At 38.4% G+C, this 16,633-nt stretch overlaps 1 protein-coding gene across 1 annotated transcript in view; it reads right to left on the bottom strand.

Annotated features, from left to right (window-relative positions):
- Positions 1-16,633, bottom strand: part of LOC133576735 (F-box and WD repeat domain-containing 11-B) — a 58,367-nt gene that overhangs the window by 40,935 nt on the left and 799 nt on the right. The window lies entirely within an intron of this gene.

The raw sequence follows: 16,633 nt of genomic DNA, 5'->3' as shown, positions 1-16,633 counted from the left end.
AGCCTTGACGTCCATTTGTCCATGGTAAGACCGACCGTCTAAAAATGGAGAAAGTTCAGCACTGTTGCTACTCTCCCTAGGCGTGGTCGACCTGTAAAGATGACTGTGAGAGCACAGCGCAGAATTCTCAGTGAGGTGAAGAAGAATCCTTGAGTGTCAGCTAGAGACTTACAGAAATCTCTGGCACATGCTAACATTATTGACGAATCTACAATACGTAAAACATTGAACAAGAATGTAATTCATGGGAGGACACCACTACTGGCCAAAAAAACATTGCTGCGCGTTTGAAGTTTGCAAAAGAGCACCTGGATGTTCCACAGCACTACTGGCAAAATATTCTGTGGACAGATTAAACCACAATTGAGTTGTTTGGAAGGAACACACAACGCTATGTGTGGAGGAAAAAAGGCATCAAAAAATCAACCCAACTGTGAAATGTGGCGGAGGTAGCATCATGATTTGGGGCTGCTTTGCTGCCTCAGGGCCTACGGATTGCTTTCATCGATGGAAAAATGAATTCCCAAGTTTATCAAGGCATGAAAACTTAAGACCATCTGTTTGCCAACTGAAGTTTAACAGAGGATGGGTAGTGCAACAGGACAACAACCCCAAGCATAGAAGTAAATCAACAACAGAATGGCTTCAACAGAGGAAAATATGCCTTCTGGAGTGGCCCAGTCAGAGTCCTGACCTCAACTCGATTGAGATGCTGTAGCATGACCTCAAGAGAGCAATTCACACCAGACATCCTAAGAATATTGCTTCACTGAAACGGTTTTGTGAAGAGGAATGGTCCAAAATTCCTCCTGTCCGTTGTGCAGGTGTGATCTGCAACTACAGGAAACGTTTGGTTGAGGTTATTGCTGCCAAAGGAGGGTCAACCGGTTATTAAATCCAAGGGTACACATACTGTTTCCACCCTGCACTGTGAATGTTCAATAAAAAGATGAAAACCTATATTTTTTGTGCGGTATTAGTTTAAGCAGACTATGTGTGTCTAATTGTTGTGACTTTGATGAAGAGCAGAAGACATCCAAGTAATCCCAAAGGGTTCACACTTTTTCTTGCAACTGTACATACATACATATATGTATATAAGTATGTATTTTTTGGACAGAAATAAAGGGAAATAATTATGCATTGGTTGGTTGCATGAACACAGGCACTCGCGACCTTGGCAAAAAAGGAAATGATCACTGAGCAATGGGAGGGACACGCCAAACAGCCAATCGAGTAACGGTATCAACTATAAATTTGGTTGTGCCATCTTGCTGTCTCCCTGCTGATTCTCTGCACTGAGTGACAAGCGAAAGTAAAAATGAGTGCTGCACAGAAAAAATTAATTGTCGGTAAAACAGGAAAAAGTCACTTCAACTGCATGGCTTTTTTTTTTTTTTTTTTGGTCCAGTCATATTTAAACAATAATTTCTGCATAACATAAATACATTTCCATACTTAAATACGAATAGCAGACCAAATTAAATGTTACAAACATTTCGTAACTTCCTGGCAGTAAACTTGCAAAAATATTCTCAGGATGTTTACAATTTCTACCTTTGCACTATTTTGTAACACTTTATTAAGCATTTCTTACATATTCCTTATTTTTGCACCATAATTTAAAGAGGTTATTGTTAAGTGTTTATTGTGATTTTAGAATATTTCGAGTGTTTTTCATGGTTGTGTTGATATTTCCTTTCTGCCTTGATAGCTGAGGGGATTATAATCATTATTATAACATTTAATATATTTTTCTCCTGGTCCATATTTTCCATAGGTCATAAAAAATACCGATTTTGACCAATATAAAACACTTGTACCATGATACAGTTTTCAGCCATATTGGCACGCACTAATCGGAATCATAAACATCTTATATATTCCCACCCCTCCTGACACATCCACACAAAACAAACGAAAATGTCCGTCACCAATACCCAAGCAGAGGGGGTTAAAAAGCCAAGATGGGCTTGCTGGTGTTGATGGACATGCAGGAGAAGAGGGGGGAAGAAGGAACACACAGACTAGCAATGGCCAGGCAGGCAAGCAAGCATGTAGTCTCCCAGGGCTTGAAAAAGGACCCTCCCCACTTCCGCCCTCAAACCTCCAGGCAGATGGATGGAGGTGGCTGCTTCTTGAATTTTTCCAGTCTAAACTATGAAAAAATTATTTGACTTAACATGATTCTTGGGACTTCATAAGAAAAAAGGTCAATTATACAGTACAGGCCAAACGTTTGGACACACCTTCTCATTCAATGTGTTTTCTTTATTTTCATGACTATTTACATTGTAGATTGTCATTGAAGGCATCAAAACTATGAATGAACACATGTGGAGTTATGTACTTAAGTAAAAAAGGTGAAATAACTGAAAACATATTTTATATTCTAGTTTCTTCAAAATAGCTACCCTTTGCTCCAATTACTTTTTTGCATACTCTTGGCATTCTCTCCATGAGCTTCAAGAGATAGTCACCTGAAATGAACACAGGTGTACTTGAAGCTCACAGAGAGAAGGCCAAGAGTGTGCAAAGCAGTAATCAGAGCAAAGGGTGGCTATTTTGAAGAAACTAGAACAGGGGTGTCAAAGTCAAGGCCCGAATGAACTGAATGAATGATCTATGGCCCCCGGGGTGATATTTGATTAGTATTAGAAGCGGCCCGCAGGCCACAGCCGCCTGCTGCTGTTTTGCACGCACCAATACTCCATCAGTGTTGGCGCTAAGAATTTTCAAAATGGGGTCCCACAGTAAATTTTTGGGGGTCCCACTTTTTTGTAACCGTTTTGAAAACAAATTATACATGTATGCATTATCCTGTTATATCTCACATTCTATATTGTGTTTTGGAAAAAGGTTGTCATAAACGTTAATTCATAAAAATAAAAAAAATACAAAAGAAAACAAATTTTTATGCCTATGTAAATTTATTCAGTTATAAACATTCATTCACTTTCCTCTTTTCTTCATGGATTTAAACTTTACTGCTGCAGGTATTGCTTTCTATACTTTTAATGGAATATTTTCAGAATGTGTTTGTTCTATTTTTGGCCAAAGTAAGACAAAGAAAACAATGATTTGGGCTTACATGGTAAACAACTCAAATTTAAAGTTAAAGTACCAATGATTGTCACACACAGTAGGTGTGGTGAAATGTGTCCTCTGCATTTGACATACCCCCTTGTTCACCCCCTGGGAGGTGAGGGGAGCAGTGGGCAGCAGCGGTGGCCGCGCCCGGGAATAATTTTTGGTGATTTAACCCCCAATTCCAACCCTTGATGCGGAGTGGGTCCCATTTTTATAGTCTTTGGTATGACTCGGCCGGGGTTTGAACTCACAACCTACCGATCTCAGGGCGGACACTCTAACCACTAGGCCACTGAGTAGGTAATGTTGGCCATTGTTTTATCCAGACACATGCATTTGTCCAAATGTGGCCAAGTAGACGCATTGTGGGTTTCTTGGACGTCGTCTACATCGCTAAAAGAAAAATCTAAGGAAGAGAATCCCTCTGCCATCTTACACTAGTTTATTTTAATATATATAAATTGCCCACTTGAAAGTTCCCTCTTCTCTTCTACTACTCTCTCGTCGTCATTTGGGATGTCTGTTGTGATTTCCCTTCCTGGTACCATGACCCGCCCTATCTTGCCTCTGATTGGCCTAATCTCAACCAATCGTGACTCATCATAGTAAACAACCAACCAATCATGGATGTTCTTATACGTGCAAGCAAGAAATTTGGCCGCCATCTTGAAGTGGTGATGACGAGCAGCCTAAACTGTCAACTGGCAGGTAGAAAACAAAGATGGTGTTTAGCGTTTTCCTGCTCAAATGAGCGGACTGTTGAAAATAGGAATCGGGGGGATTACTTTTCACGAGTAAGATTTAACATTAACGTACTATTGGTTGTATTTTGTGAAAAGAATATTACCACAGAGTTGAGAAGGAGCAAAGATCTTCAATAGCACTGAAATCAACAAGAGTATGACCATAATAGAATTGGTTGTCAATACAATTAATTACATTTAAAAATGTCATACTTGAATAACATAAAGTTGAAATAAATGATGAAAATATAGATTGTAAAAGCCAACAGGGGTAAAAGTTAGGACCACAGTCCAGATTGTGTAGGCGGGGGGGGGGGTAATATATGTTAGCTAACTAGACAATCAGATAGACAGTGGCAATACAGTATTATACAAGTCTAAATTTAGTCTAGCTGTTCCAACCCAATTTTGTGTAGCCCACCTTTGTGAGATGTGTGGGACTTTTATCCAAAGCGACATACATGAAAAATACATAAGACAATCACTGTAAACATTATCATTTAAGGGAGGAATGTAATACAAAATATCAATACAAAGTGTCAAGACAGAATAAACTCTAAACTCTCTAAACTCAGAGATACAGTCTATAGGTCCCTAAGATGTATAGATATCTAATATATTCATACATTGTTTATGTAGGATATACGCATGTATATATAACCTAATCATATTGTTTCTTGAATTTAAAAATAGCTGACCATTCCCCCCCCCTTCTCTGGGATTATATTCCCAGTTTTGATCTCGGACGTCTGGTCACTTATAGCATATAAGAATATTCTATTACTGTTAAGCAAACTATGAATAATAAAACACGCCAAAACATGTGTCCTTTATCATAGCTACACGTATGACAAAAAAGCGTGTGAAAATCAGTGGTATTCAGTGAGGTAAAATGAATTAAATGCGCTGACAGTTCATTGCTCCTGCCAAATGAATTGCACTGAGTGGAGCGGATCACCACTCCAAGATGGCGGCCCGCGTCTCGTCAGCGCCAGTAGCGCTCGATGCTGCGTCTACTTATAAGATTTCTATGCGTGCAAGCACGTCTTGAAGGAGGACGGGGAGGGGCTTAGTAGCCCATGAGAGGGAGTGGGGAGCGGGGGAGAACCAGGAACACAACAAATTAACGGTGTTTGGTCATTTTAATGTGAAATAAATTACACCGATTACGATATTTTTGTTTGAAAATATATCGATACATCTTACGAACCCGATTTATCGCCCAGCCCTAGTTCATTCATAGTTTTGATGCTTTTAGTGACAGTCTACAATGTAAATAGTAGGGGTGTAACGGTACACAAAAATTTCGGTTCGGTACGTACTTCGGTTTAGAGGTCACGGTTCGGTTCATTTTTGGTACAGTAAGAAAACAAAATATAATTTTTTTTGTTATTTACTTACCAAATTTGTAAACAATGGCATAACATACATATACACACAGGGTCTATTGCCAGCGTTAATGTGGTCAACATATATAAAATAAAAACTAAATAAGATAAGGCTCAGAATGGTTTCTTAACAAAACCTTTCTACATATAAAGAGCTTTTTTTGATTGATCGATTGAGACTTTTATTAGTAGATTGCACAGTACAGTACATATTCCGCACAATTGACCACTAAATGGTAACACCCCAATGAGTTTTTCAACTTGTTTAAGTCGGGGTCCACGTTACTCAACATTAAACTGCCTCAAGTTGTTGCTCAGATTAAATAAAATGACAAAATTGTTCATCTACGTATAAAAAGTGCAACATTAAACAGTTTCAAGTCAACTCAGCCTCAGATGAATTGATTACGTGGACCCCGACTTAAACAAGTTGAAAAACTTATTCGGGTGTTATCATTTAGTGGTCAATTGTACGGAATATGTACTGAACTGTGCAATCTACTAATAAAAGTTTCAATCAATCAATCAATCAAAGATAAACGTTCCCCCCCCCCCCCCCCCCCCCCAGCCTGGCTAACTTAGCAGTGAGAGGATATATGGGCTCATTGTTCTTCCACCATAGAAGTGGGTCAAAATCTATTTTTTAATGCAATATGGACTTATATCTGCTGCTATAAAAACATTTGTTATTGCTTTAGCCCTGCCTGACTCTCCGAGGAGAGGCTGCTTGAATGTGTTGGTGACGCTTCAAATGGGTTGGCATGTGTTATGAGAGTAGCGTATGTGTGTGTGTGGCCCTTTAATATGTGACAGCATGTGAGGTGAGTGTGTGGGCGAGCGAGGTGAGGAAGCTGTAGCATGAGTGCGGGGAGTGGCTAGTGTTTTGTTGGATTGGCTGTGTGCAAGACCTCAATAAAGCCACGATTTGCAACTAATCGCCGGACTTGTCATTTAATCTGGAGTCCGGAGCTGTGGAGACCCACCCAAGGGTGTTGCCCCCGAGAATACATCGACCCTGGAGGAGTGTCTCCTCTGCGCTCCTCGACTACAGTCTGGGAGCCGGAAGCAGGAAAGGTGCAACACATGTTTGACGTGTTGTCAGAAGCAGCTGCTGAACAATGTCGGCAAACCTCCGTCCTCCATTGTTGTATCGCACAGCCAAAGTGTTCCCAAACGGGAGATCTTAACGAGGCAGGAGGGTCTTCCAGCTCTGGCTTTTACATGTTGTCCTAGCCCGGTCGCTGCTAGCATGTGTACTCGTTCGGTACACCTCCGAACCGAACCGAAACTCCCGTACCGAAACGGTTCAATACAAATACACGTACCCTGGTAAATAGTCATGAAAATAAAGAATTCAATGAGGAGAAGGTGTGTCCAAACTTTTGGCCTGTACTGTATTTTAGGATGCTATATCCCTGGGACCTGAGAGCAGTGTGCTTTAAAAGGAGGAGGAACGGACACCATTCGGTGAGGAGGTTTAGAGGGTACAGTTACATGAATGCTTGACAACTCATGTCGAGTGGGCAAAGGAAAAGTGAAAGTTAAGGAGATGGCAGGGGGGGCGGGAGGGGTGTGTAGGTAGAGGAGGAGGAGCAGCAGAATTAAGAGGAGAGAGGCAGAACCTGGTTGTGAGCCCGGGTGGAGGGGATGCTCTGCAGGCACCTGAGTGCACATAAACTCTCGGCCACCGAGGAGCAGCCCAGCCAGAGAGAGCGAGGCACAGAGCACTGTGTGAGAGAGAGAGGGAGGGAGGACAACCAAGTGGACAGGGTGAGGGAAGGAAGAGCCAGAAAGATAGAGAGATGTGGAGTAAAGGAAAAGAGACGGGCGGGAGGTGACGATGAGGGGAAATGGAAGGAGGAAACGATTGATGGATGGATCAATAAATGCACGCGTGGATGCAATTTGTCAGGAGTTTGTGTGGAGTAGAAGAAGTGATGGATGAATAAATAAATGATGTTTAGTTGGGAATCAGAGGTTTGTGAGCGTGTGTCCATCAAAAGGTGAGGAAAGAAGAGCAGGGAGGGATTCGGGGGGGAGAGGGAATAGTGAAGGGTGGGGGGGGAAACCAGTATTAGAGCTACACACACATTGCACAGTGAGCGCAGGAACACACACTCCTTCACACAAATACTGACGGATACACACAGAAGCATTACTAGACGGAAACCAGGAGGGGATGTGCAGAGGAGTTAGGGGGGGGTCAGCGTGATTGCTCCGTCAATTATCTTCATTTGAAGGGGACCCCTGCCTATTGTTCTGCTGTAGGTGCAGGAAAATGAAAGAAATAACCTGGCAGGGGTCAAAATCAGTTCAACATATTAATTGTCTGCAGGATTCGTAATGAAATTGGTGTCAGGTGTAAAATAATCCAGACATATGCTGTGAAATCTTTTAAAATAAAATAATCAAATTCTTTAAACACTTTTAAAAAGTGCTTTAAGCTAAATATATTGCGACGTTATGCTTAGGACTTTTAACACACCCCTTACGGTTGAGGAATTAGTCGCATGGTTTTGGTCTTGGCCTCAGTATGCATGATGAGATTATCGCAGATCTTCAAGATGCAACCTTTTAATCAAATTTGAACAATAGGACATTGAGACTGATTTGGTGGATTTAAAGATTCCTTTTTTTTTTTTTTTATAAATGAAATTGTAAATGGGTATTTGGTGGGTGGATTTTGAAATGTATTGTACTGTATTTTGTATATTATATGATGATGTATATTATTCCAGGGTGTACACCGCCTTCCGCCCGAATGTAGCTAAGATAGGCTCCAGTACCCCCCGCGACCCCAAAAGGGACAAGCGGTAGAAAATGGATGGATGTACTGTATTTTGTATATTACCGTATTTTTCGGACTATAAGTCGCAGTTTTTTTCATAGTTTATGAAAGTTGCCTAATGTTTTTTTCCTTCTTTATTATGCATTTTCGGCAGGTGCGACTTATACTCCGGTGCGACTTATACTCCGGTGCGACTTATACTCTGAAAAATACGGTATATGATGATGTATATTATTACAGGGTGTACCCCGCTTTCCGCCCGAATGCAGCTGAGATAGGCTCCAGCACCCCCTGCGACCCCAAAAGGGACAAGCGGTAGAAAATGGATGGATGCATATTTTAATTGTGGGTCCCTGTCTTTTTGAAACTTTATTAGTAGATTGCACAGTACAGTACATATTCCGTACAATTGACCACTAAATGGTAACACCCGAATACGTTTTTCAACTTGTTTGAGTCGAGTTCCACGTAAAACAATACATGGTACAAATATATACCGTACTATCAGCATAATACAGTCATCACACAAGTTAATCATCAGAGTATATACATTGAATTATTTACATTATTTATTATGTCCATAAGCTGTGTGCTTCTAGGGATGACCTTTTTTTGCAGAACGGACTCTGATATTAACAAAAGAAACAATAATAAAATACAAAACTATGTCTGTCTGTAAATAAATCAATCAATATATAAGTAGTTTCACGATTAGTTGATATATACCGTATTTTTCGGAGTATAAGTCGCTCCGGAGTATAAGTCGCACCGGCCGAAAATGCATAATAAAGAAGGAAAAAAACATATATAAGTCGCACTATAGTATAAGTCACATTTTTGGGTGAAATTTATTTGATAAAAGCCAACACCAAGAATAGACATTTGAAAGGCAATTTAAAATAAATAAAGAATAGTGAACAACAGGCTGAATAAGTGTACGTTATATGAGGCATAAATAACCAACTGAGAACGTGCCTGGTATGTTAACGTAACATATTATGGTAAGAGTCATTCAAATAACTATAACATATAGAACATGCTATACGTTTACCAAATAATCTGTCACTCCTAATCGCTAAATCCCATGAAATCTTATACGTCTAGTCTCTTACGTGAATGAGCTAAATAATATTATTTGATATTTTATGGTAATGTGTTAATAATTTCACACATAAGTCGCTCCCTTATAGTCCGAAAAATACGGTACATTGAATTATTTACATTATTTATTATGTCCATAAGCTGTGTGCTTCTTGGGATGACCTTTTTTTGCAGAACGGACTCTGATATTAACAAAAGAAACAATGAAATACAAAACTATGTCTGTCTGTAAATAAATAAATAAATAAATATAAAAGTAGTTTCACGATTAGTTGATATATAACTACCGTATTTTTTGGAGTATAAGTCGCTCCGGAGTATAAGTCGCACCGGCCGAAAATGCATAATAAAGAAGGTAAAAAACATATATAAGTCGCACTGGAGTATAAGTCGCATTTTTGGGCGAAATTTATTTGATAAAAGCCAACACCAAGAATAGACATTTGAAAGGCAATTTAAAATAAATAAAGAATAGTGAACAACAGGCTAAATAAGTGTACGTTATATGAGGCATAAATAACCAACTGAGAACGTGCCTGGTATGTTAACGTAACATATTATGGTAAGAGTCATTCAAATAACTATAACATATAGAACATGCTATACGTTTACCAAACTATCTGTCACTCCTAATCGCTAAATCCCATGAAATCTTATACGTCTAGTCTCTTACGTGAATGAGCTAAATAATATTATTTGATATTTTACGGTAATGTGTTAATAATTTCACACATAAGTCGCTCCTGAGTATAAGTCGCACCCCCGGCCAAACTATGAACAAAACTGCGACTTATAGTCCGAAAAATACGGTACATTGAATTATTTACATTACTTATTATGTCCATAAGCTGTGTGCTTTTAGGGATGACCTTTTTTGCAGAACGGACTCTGATATTAACAAAAGAAACAATAATGAAATACAAAACTATGTGTGTACAGCTCCACTAATGGACACTGGAGTGATACTTTCAAAGGCAAAATTAAAGTATTGCTAGAAACATAATTTTATATGGGACTTTATTCTATTATATGTACAGTACATGTTCCAAAAAGAAAAAAGCATAAAAAACCACCAGAATTAGAGATATTACAAGTCAAAGTGAGGAAGCTTAGTGTTACGCTCATGACTTGGTGTAACTAAACATTAAAGTTAAAGTTAAAGTACCAATGATTGTCACACACACACACTAGGTGTGGCGAAATGATTACCCTATAAGGTGAAGGCAATTGCATTTTATTGATATTTGAAATGTATTCAATGTTTATAAATGAATATTTAAATATACTAAACGTAAAAAAGGGAATACATATTCAAAATAAGATCATTAAATGAAATCTAGTTTGGTTACGCCATCATGAGCGCAACACAAGATTGTAAAAGTTTCAACTACATCTAAATAAGATGTCAAAAGCAAACTGAAATCAAACACACACAGCTTAAAGATTGATCAATACCTATTTAAATTTAGTAATACATAAAAATGATGATTTATCAAAATATAAATGAAATATACCTGAACAGAACTCTCATGATGGTTACACCAAAAAGTAACGCTATGAATCACGTTTTTCCAAGTTGTTGGGACATTTTTATGCTATTTCCAAGCATCTCCTTTTTATTATCGTTGATTTTAAATGGTCAAACTAATGCATATTATAAATGCATGCCCTAATAAACAAAGAAAAGTCATATTTATTTTGATTGTTACATTTTGAAGTACATTTGTGCAAGTGGGTGCGAATGTACCCATTACCAGAGCTGTACACATGTCTGTCTGTAAATAAATAAATACATATAAAAGTAGTTTCACGATTAGTTGATATATAACTAATCTTATCTGACGGTAATACACAATGCAGAACATACGTTGCATTGTTCTCTTCAAATATTTCAATTTGTTTTAAAACACAATGTGCAATAATTGAACTTTTAGCAACTCAGAAATATAAAGTGTGTAAAGTCATTTGAGGTGACGCTGATAAATGTATGAAGCGCTGCTGGACCGCTCTATTAAACTTTACAAAATAGTCATCATGCCTAGGTCTTAGTGCTTTTTTTCCTACTCTAGTTGTGTTTAACTTAAAAAAAAAAACGACATATATTGATACAACATGACGCATTATAAAATACCGGTAATGCTTTTTCACATGCTAACGACACTTTAGCTTGCTAACTTTTTAACGGCAGCTAATGGTTTTAGACGTAAATACAAAATGACTATTTAGCAATAAATGAACAACAAACTATATCGAGAGTGTCCGTGTGAAGGCGGTGTTTGGTACCGAGCTGTCACAACTAAATGTCTATTTCGATACAGAAATGAATGTTAGGGGGAGCTAACGTGCTAGCTCCGCGGCTAGCCCGCTAATGCTATTGATATTTTACGGTTATGTGCTAATAATTTCACACATAAGTCGCTCCTGAGTATAAGTCGCACCCCCGGCCAAACTATGAAAAACACTGCGACTTATAGTCAGAAAAATACGGTACATTGAACTATTTACAATATTTATTATGTCTATAAGCTGTGTGCTTTTAGGGATGACATTTTTTGCAGAACGGACTCTGATATTAACAAAAGAAACAATAATGAAATTCAAAACGTGTCTGTTTGTAAATAAATAAATAAATAAGTAGTTTCACGATTAGTTGATACATACCATATTTTTCGGGTGCGACTTATACTCAGGAGCGACTTTTGTGTGAAATTATTAACACATTACCGTAAAATATCAAATAATATTATTTAGCTCAATCACGTAAGAGACTAGACGTATAAGATTTCATGGGATTTAGTGATCAAGAGTGACAGATTATTTGGTAAACGTATAGCATGTTCTATATGTTATAGTTATTTGAATGACTCTTACCATAATATGTTACGTTAACATACCAGGCACGTTCTCAGTTGGTTATTTATGTGTCACATACCGTACACTTATTCAGCCTGTTGTTCACTATTCTTTATTTATTTTAAATTGCCTTTCAAATGTCTATTCTTGGTGTTGGGTTTTATCAAATACATTTCCCCCAAAAATGTGACTTATACTCCAGTGCGATTTACCTACCGTATTTTCCGCACTATAAGGCGCACCTAAAAACCACAATTTTTCTCAAAAGCTGACAGTGCGCCTTATAACCCGGTGCGCTTTATTACGATTCATTTTCATAAAGTTTCGATCTCGCAACTTCGGTAAACAGCCGCCATCTTTTTTCCCGGTAGAACAGGAAGCGCTTCTTCTTCTACGCAAGCAACCGCCAAGGAAAGCACCCGCCCCCATAGAACAGGAAGCGCTTCTTCTTCTACCCGCCCCCGGAAGAAGAAGAAAAAACGCGCGGATATCACCGTACGTTTCATTTCCTGTTTACATCTGTAAAGACGACAAAATGGCTCCTACAAAGCAACAAGGATCCGGTTCTTAAAAAGACGCAATCTCTCCATCCGCACACGGATTACTACCGTATTTCACAGCAACTGATATTCCTGTGAACTGCACTGTGGAACGGGAGCACGTACGGTGAATATTCGCACCACAGGGAATGAGAAGTCATCCTTCACTGTGGTTCTAGCTTGCCATGCTAACTTCCACCCATGGTGATATTCAAAAGGAAGACCTTGCCAAAAGAGACCTTTCCAGCCGGCGTCATCATAAAAGCTAACTCGAAGGGATGGATGGATGAAGAAAAGATGAGCGAGTGGTTAAGGGAAGTTTACGCGAAGAGGCCGGGTGGCTTTTTTTCCACACAGCTCCGAAGGCGAACACACCTTCACTAAGACGGATAGACAGCGCCGGACGACATATGCCAACATTTGCCAGTGGATCGTAAATGCCTGGGCAGATATTTCGGTCACAACTGTGGTCCGAGCTTTCCGGAAGGCAGGATTCACAGAACTGCTGCACAACAACAGCGACACTGAATCCGATGACTTCGACGAGACGGAGCCGGCCATTTTTTGGATCCCACGCTTGCGCAACTTTTCAATTCGGACACCGAAGACGAAGAATTCGAAGGATTTACGAATGAAGAATAACTTCAGAAGGTGAGCGCTATGTTTATTTTGTGTGTTGTGACATTAACGTTCGAGCAACATTATGTTGCTTTTGCTCTACACCATTTTGAATTTTACTATGTTTGTGATTGCACATTTGCGTACATTTTGGGACAGAGTTGTTAGAACGCTGGTTTTCAATATATTATTAAAGTTTGACTGAACTATCTGACTGTTTTTTTGACATTTACTTTAGCGCAGCGTTTTTTTGACATTCACTTTAGCGCAGCGTAGGCGCGGCTTATAGTCCGGGGCGGCTTATTGGTGGACAAAATTATGAAATATGTAATTCATAGAAGGTGCGGCTAATAATCCGGTGCGCCTTATAGTGCGGAAAATACGGTATGTTTTTTACCTTCTTTATTATGCATTTTCGGCCGGTGCGACTTATAGTCCGAAAAATACGTATCTGACAGTAATACACAAGGCAGAACGTACGTTGCATTGTTCTCTTCACATAGTTCAATTTGTTTTAAAACACAATGTGCAATAATTGAACTTTTAGCAACTCAGAAATATAAAGTGTGTAAAGTCATTTGAGGTGACGCTGATAAATGTATGAAGCGCTGCTGGACCGCTCTATTAAACTTTACAAAATAGTCATCATGCCTAGGTCTCAGTGCTTTTTTTCCTACTCTAGTTGTGTTTTACTTAAAAATAAAACCGACATATATTGATACAACATGACGCGTTACAAAATAAGGCTTTTTCACATGCTAACGACACTTTAGCTTGCTAACTTTTTGACGGCAGCTAATGGTTTTAGACGTAAATACAAAATGACTATTTAGGAATAAATGAACAACAAACTATATCGAATGTCCGTGTGAAGGCGGTGTTTGGTACCGAGCTATCACAACTAAATGTCTATTTCGATACAGAAAGGAATGTTAGGGGGAGCTAACGTGCTAGCTCCGCGGCTAGCCCGCTAATGCTATTGATATTTTACGGTTATGTGCTAATAATTTCACACATAAGTCGCTCCTGAGTATAAGTCGCACCCCCGGCCAAACTATGAAAAACACTGCGACTTATAGTCAGAAAAATACGGTACATTGAACTATTTACATTATTTATTATGTCTATAAGCTGTGTGCTTTTAGGGATGACCTTTTTGCAGAACGGACTCTGATATTAACAAAAGAAATAACGGAATACAAAACTTGTCTGTCTGTAAATAAATATATAAGTAGTTTCACGATTACCCGTATTTTCCGGGTGCGACTTATACTCAGGAGCGACTTTTGTGTGAAATTATTAACACATTACCGTAAAATATCAAATAATATTATTTAGCTCAATCACGTAAGAGACTAGACGTATACGATTTCATAGGATTTAGTGATCAAGAGTGATAGATTATTTGGTAAACGTATAGCATGTTCTTTATGTTATAGTTATTTGAATGACTCTTACCATAATATGTTACGTTAACATACCAGGCACGTTCTCAATTGGTTATTTATGCGTCATATAACGTACACTTATTCAGCCTGTTGTTCACTATTCTTTATTTTAAATTGCCTTTCAAATGTCTATTCTTGGTGTTGGGTTTTATCAAATAAATGTCCCCAAAAAATGCGACTTATACTCCAGTGCGATTTACATATGTTTTTTCCCCTTCTTTATTATGCATTTTCGGCCAGTGCGACTTATAGTCCGAAAAATACGTAATCTTATCTGACAGTAATACACAAGGCAGAACGTACGTTGCATTGTTCTCTTCAAATAGTTCAATTTGTTTTAAAACACAATGTGCAATAATTCAACTTTTAGCAACTCAGAAATATAAAGTGTGTAAAGTCATTTGAGGTGACGCTGATAAATGTATGAAGCGCTGCTGGACCGCTCTATTAAACTTTACAAAATAGTCATCATGCCTAGGTCTCAGTGCTTTTTTTCCTACTCTAGTTGTGTTTTACTTAAAAATAAAACCGACATATATTGATACAACATGACGCGTTACAAAATAAGGCTTTTTCACATGCTAACGACACTTTAGCTTGCTAACTTTTTAACGGCAGCTAATGGTTTTAGACGTAAATACAAAATGACTATTTAGCAATAAATGAACAACAAACTATATCGAGAGTGTCCGTGTGAAGGCGGTGTTTGGTACCGAGCTGTCACAACTAAATGTCTATTTCGATACAGAAAGGAATGTTAGGGGGAGCTAGCGTGCTAGCTCCGCGGCTAGCCCACTAATGCTATTGATATTTTACGGTTATGTGCTAATAATTTCACACATAAGTCGCTCCTGAGTATAAGTCGCACCCCCGGCCAAACTATGAAAAACACTGCGACTTATAGTCAGAAAAATACGGTACATTGAACTATTTACATTATTTATTATGTCTATAAGCTGTGTGCTTTTAGGGATGACCTTTTTGCAGAACGGACTCTGATATTAACAAAAGAAATAACGGAATACAAAACTTGTCTGTCTGTAAATAAATATATAAGTAGTTTCACGATTACCCGTATTTTCCGGGTGCGACTTATACTCAGGAGCGACTTTTGTGTGAAATTATTAACACATTACCGTAAAATATCAAATAATATTATTTAGCTCAATCACGTAAGAGACTAGACGTATACGATTTCATAGGATTTAGTGATCAAGAGTGACAGATTATTTGGTAAACGTATAGCATGTTCTTTATGTTATAGTTATTTGAATGACTCTTACCATAATATGTTACGTTAACATACCAGGCACGTTCTCAATTGGTTATTTATGCGTCATATAACGTACACTTATTCAGCCTGTTGTTCACTATTCTTTATTTTAAATTGCCTTTCAAATGTCTATTCTTGGTGTTGGGTTTTATCAAATAAATGTCCCCCAAAAATGCGACTTATACTCCAGTGCGATTTACATATGTTTTTTCCCCTTCTTTATTATGCATTTTCGGCCAGTGCGACTTAATAGTCCGAAAAATACGTAATCTTATCTGACAGTAATACACAAGGCAGAACGTACGTTGCATTGTTCTCTTCAAATAGTTCAATTTGTTTTAAAACACAATGTGCAATAATTCAACTTTTAGCAACTCAGAAATATAAAGTGTGTAAAGTCATTTGAGGTGACGCTGATAAATGTATGAAGCGCTGCTGGACCGCTCTATTAAACTTTACAAAATAGTGATCATGCCGAGGTCTCAGTGCTTTTTTTCCTACTCTAGTTGTGTTTTACTTAAAAATAAAACCGACATATATTGATACAACATGACGCGTTACAAAATAAGGCTTATTCACATGCTAACGACACTTTAGCTTGCTAACTTTTGACGGCAGCTAATGGTTTTGGACGTAAATACAAAATGACTATTTTGGAATAAATGAACAACAAACTATATCGAGTGTCCGTGTGAAGGCGGTGTTTGGCACCGAGCTGTCACAACTAAATGTCTATTTCGATACAGAAAGGAATGTTAGGGGGAGCTAACGTGCTAGCTCCGCGGCTAGCCC

The sequence above is a fragment of the Nerophis lumbriciformis genome, linkage group LG36, assembly GCF_033978685.3.
Source record: "Nerophis lumbriciformis linkage group LG36, RoL_Nlum_v2.1, whole genome shotgun sequence".
Classification (NCBI taxonomy): Eukaryota; Metazoa; Chordata; class Actinopteri; order Syngnathiformes; family Syngnathidae; genus Nerophis; species Nerophis lumbriciformis.
Note: the sequence above shows the minus strand (reverse complement) of the source record. Positions and strands in the feature narration are given on the sequence as shown.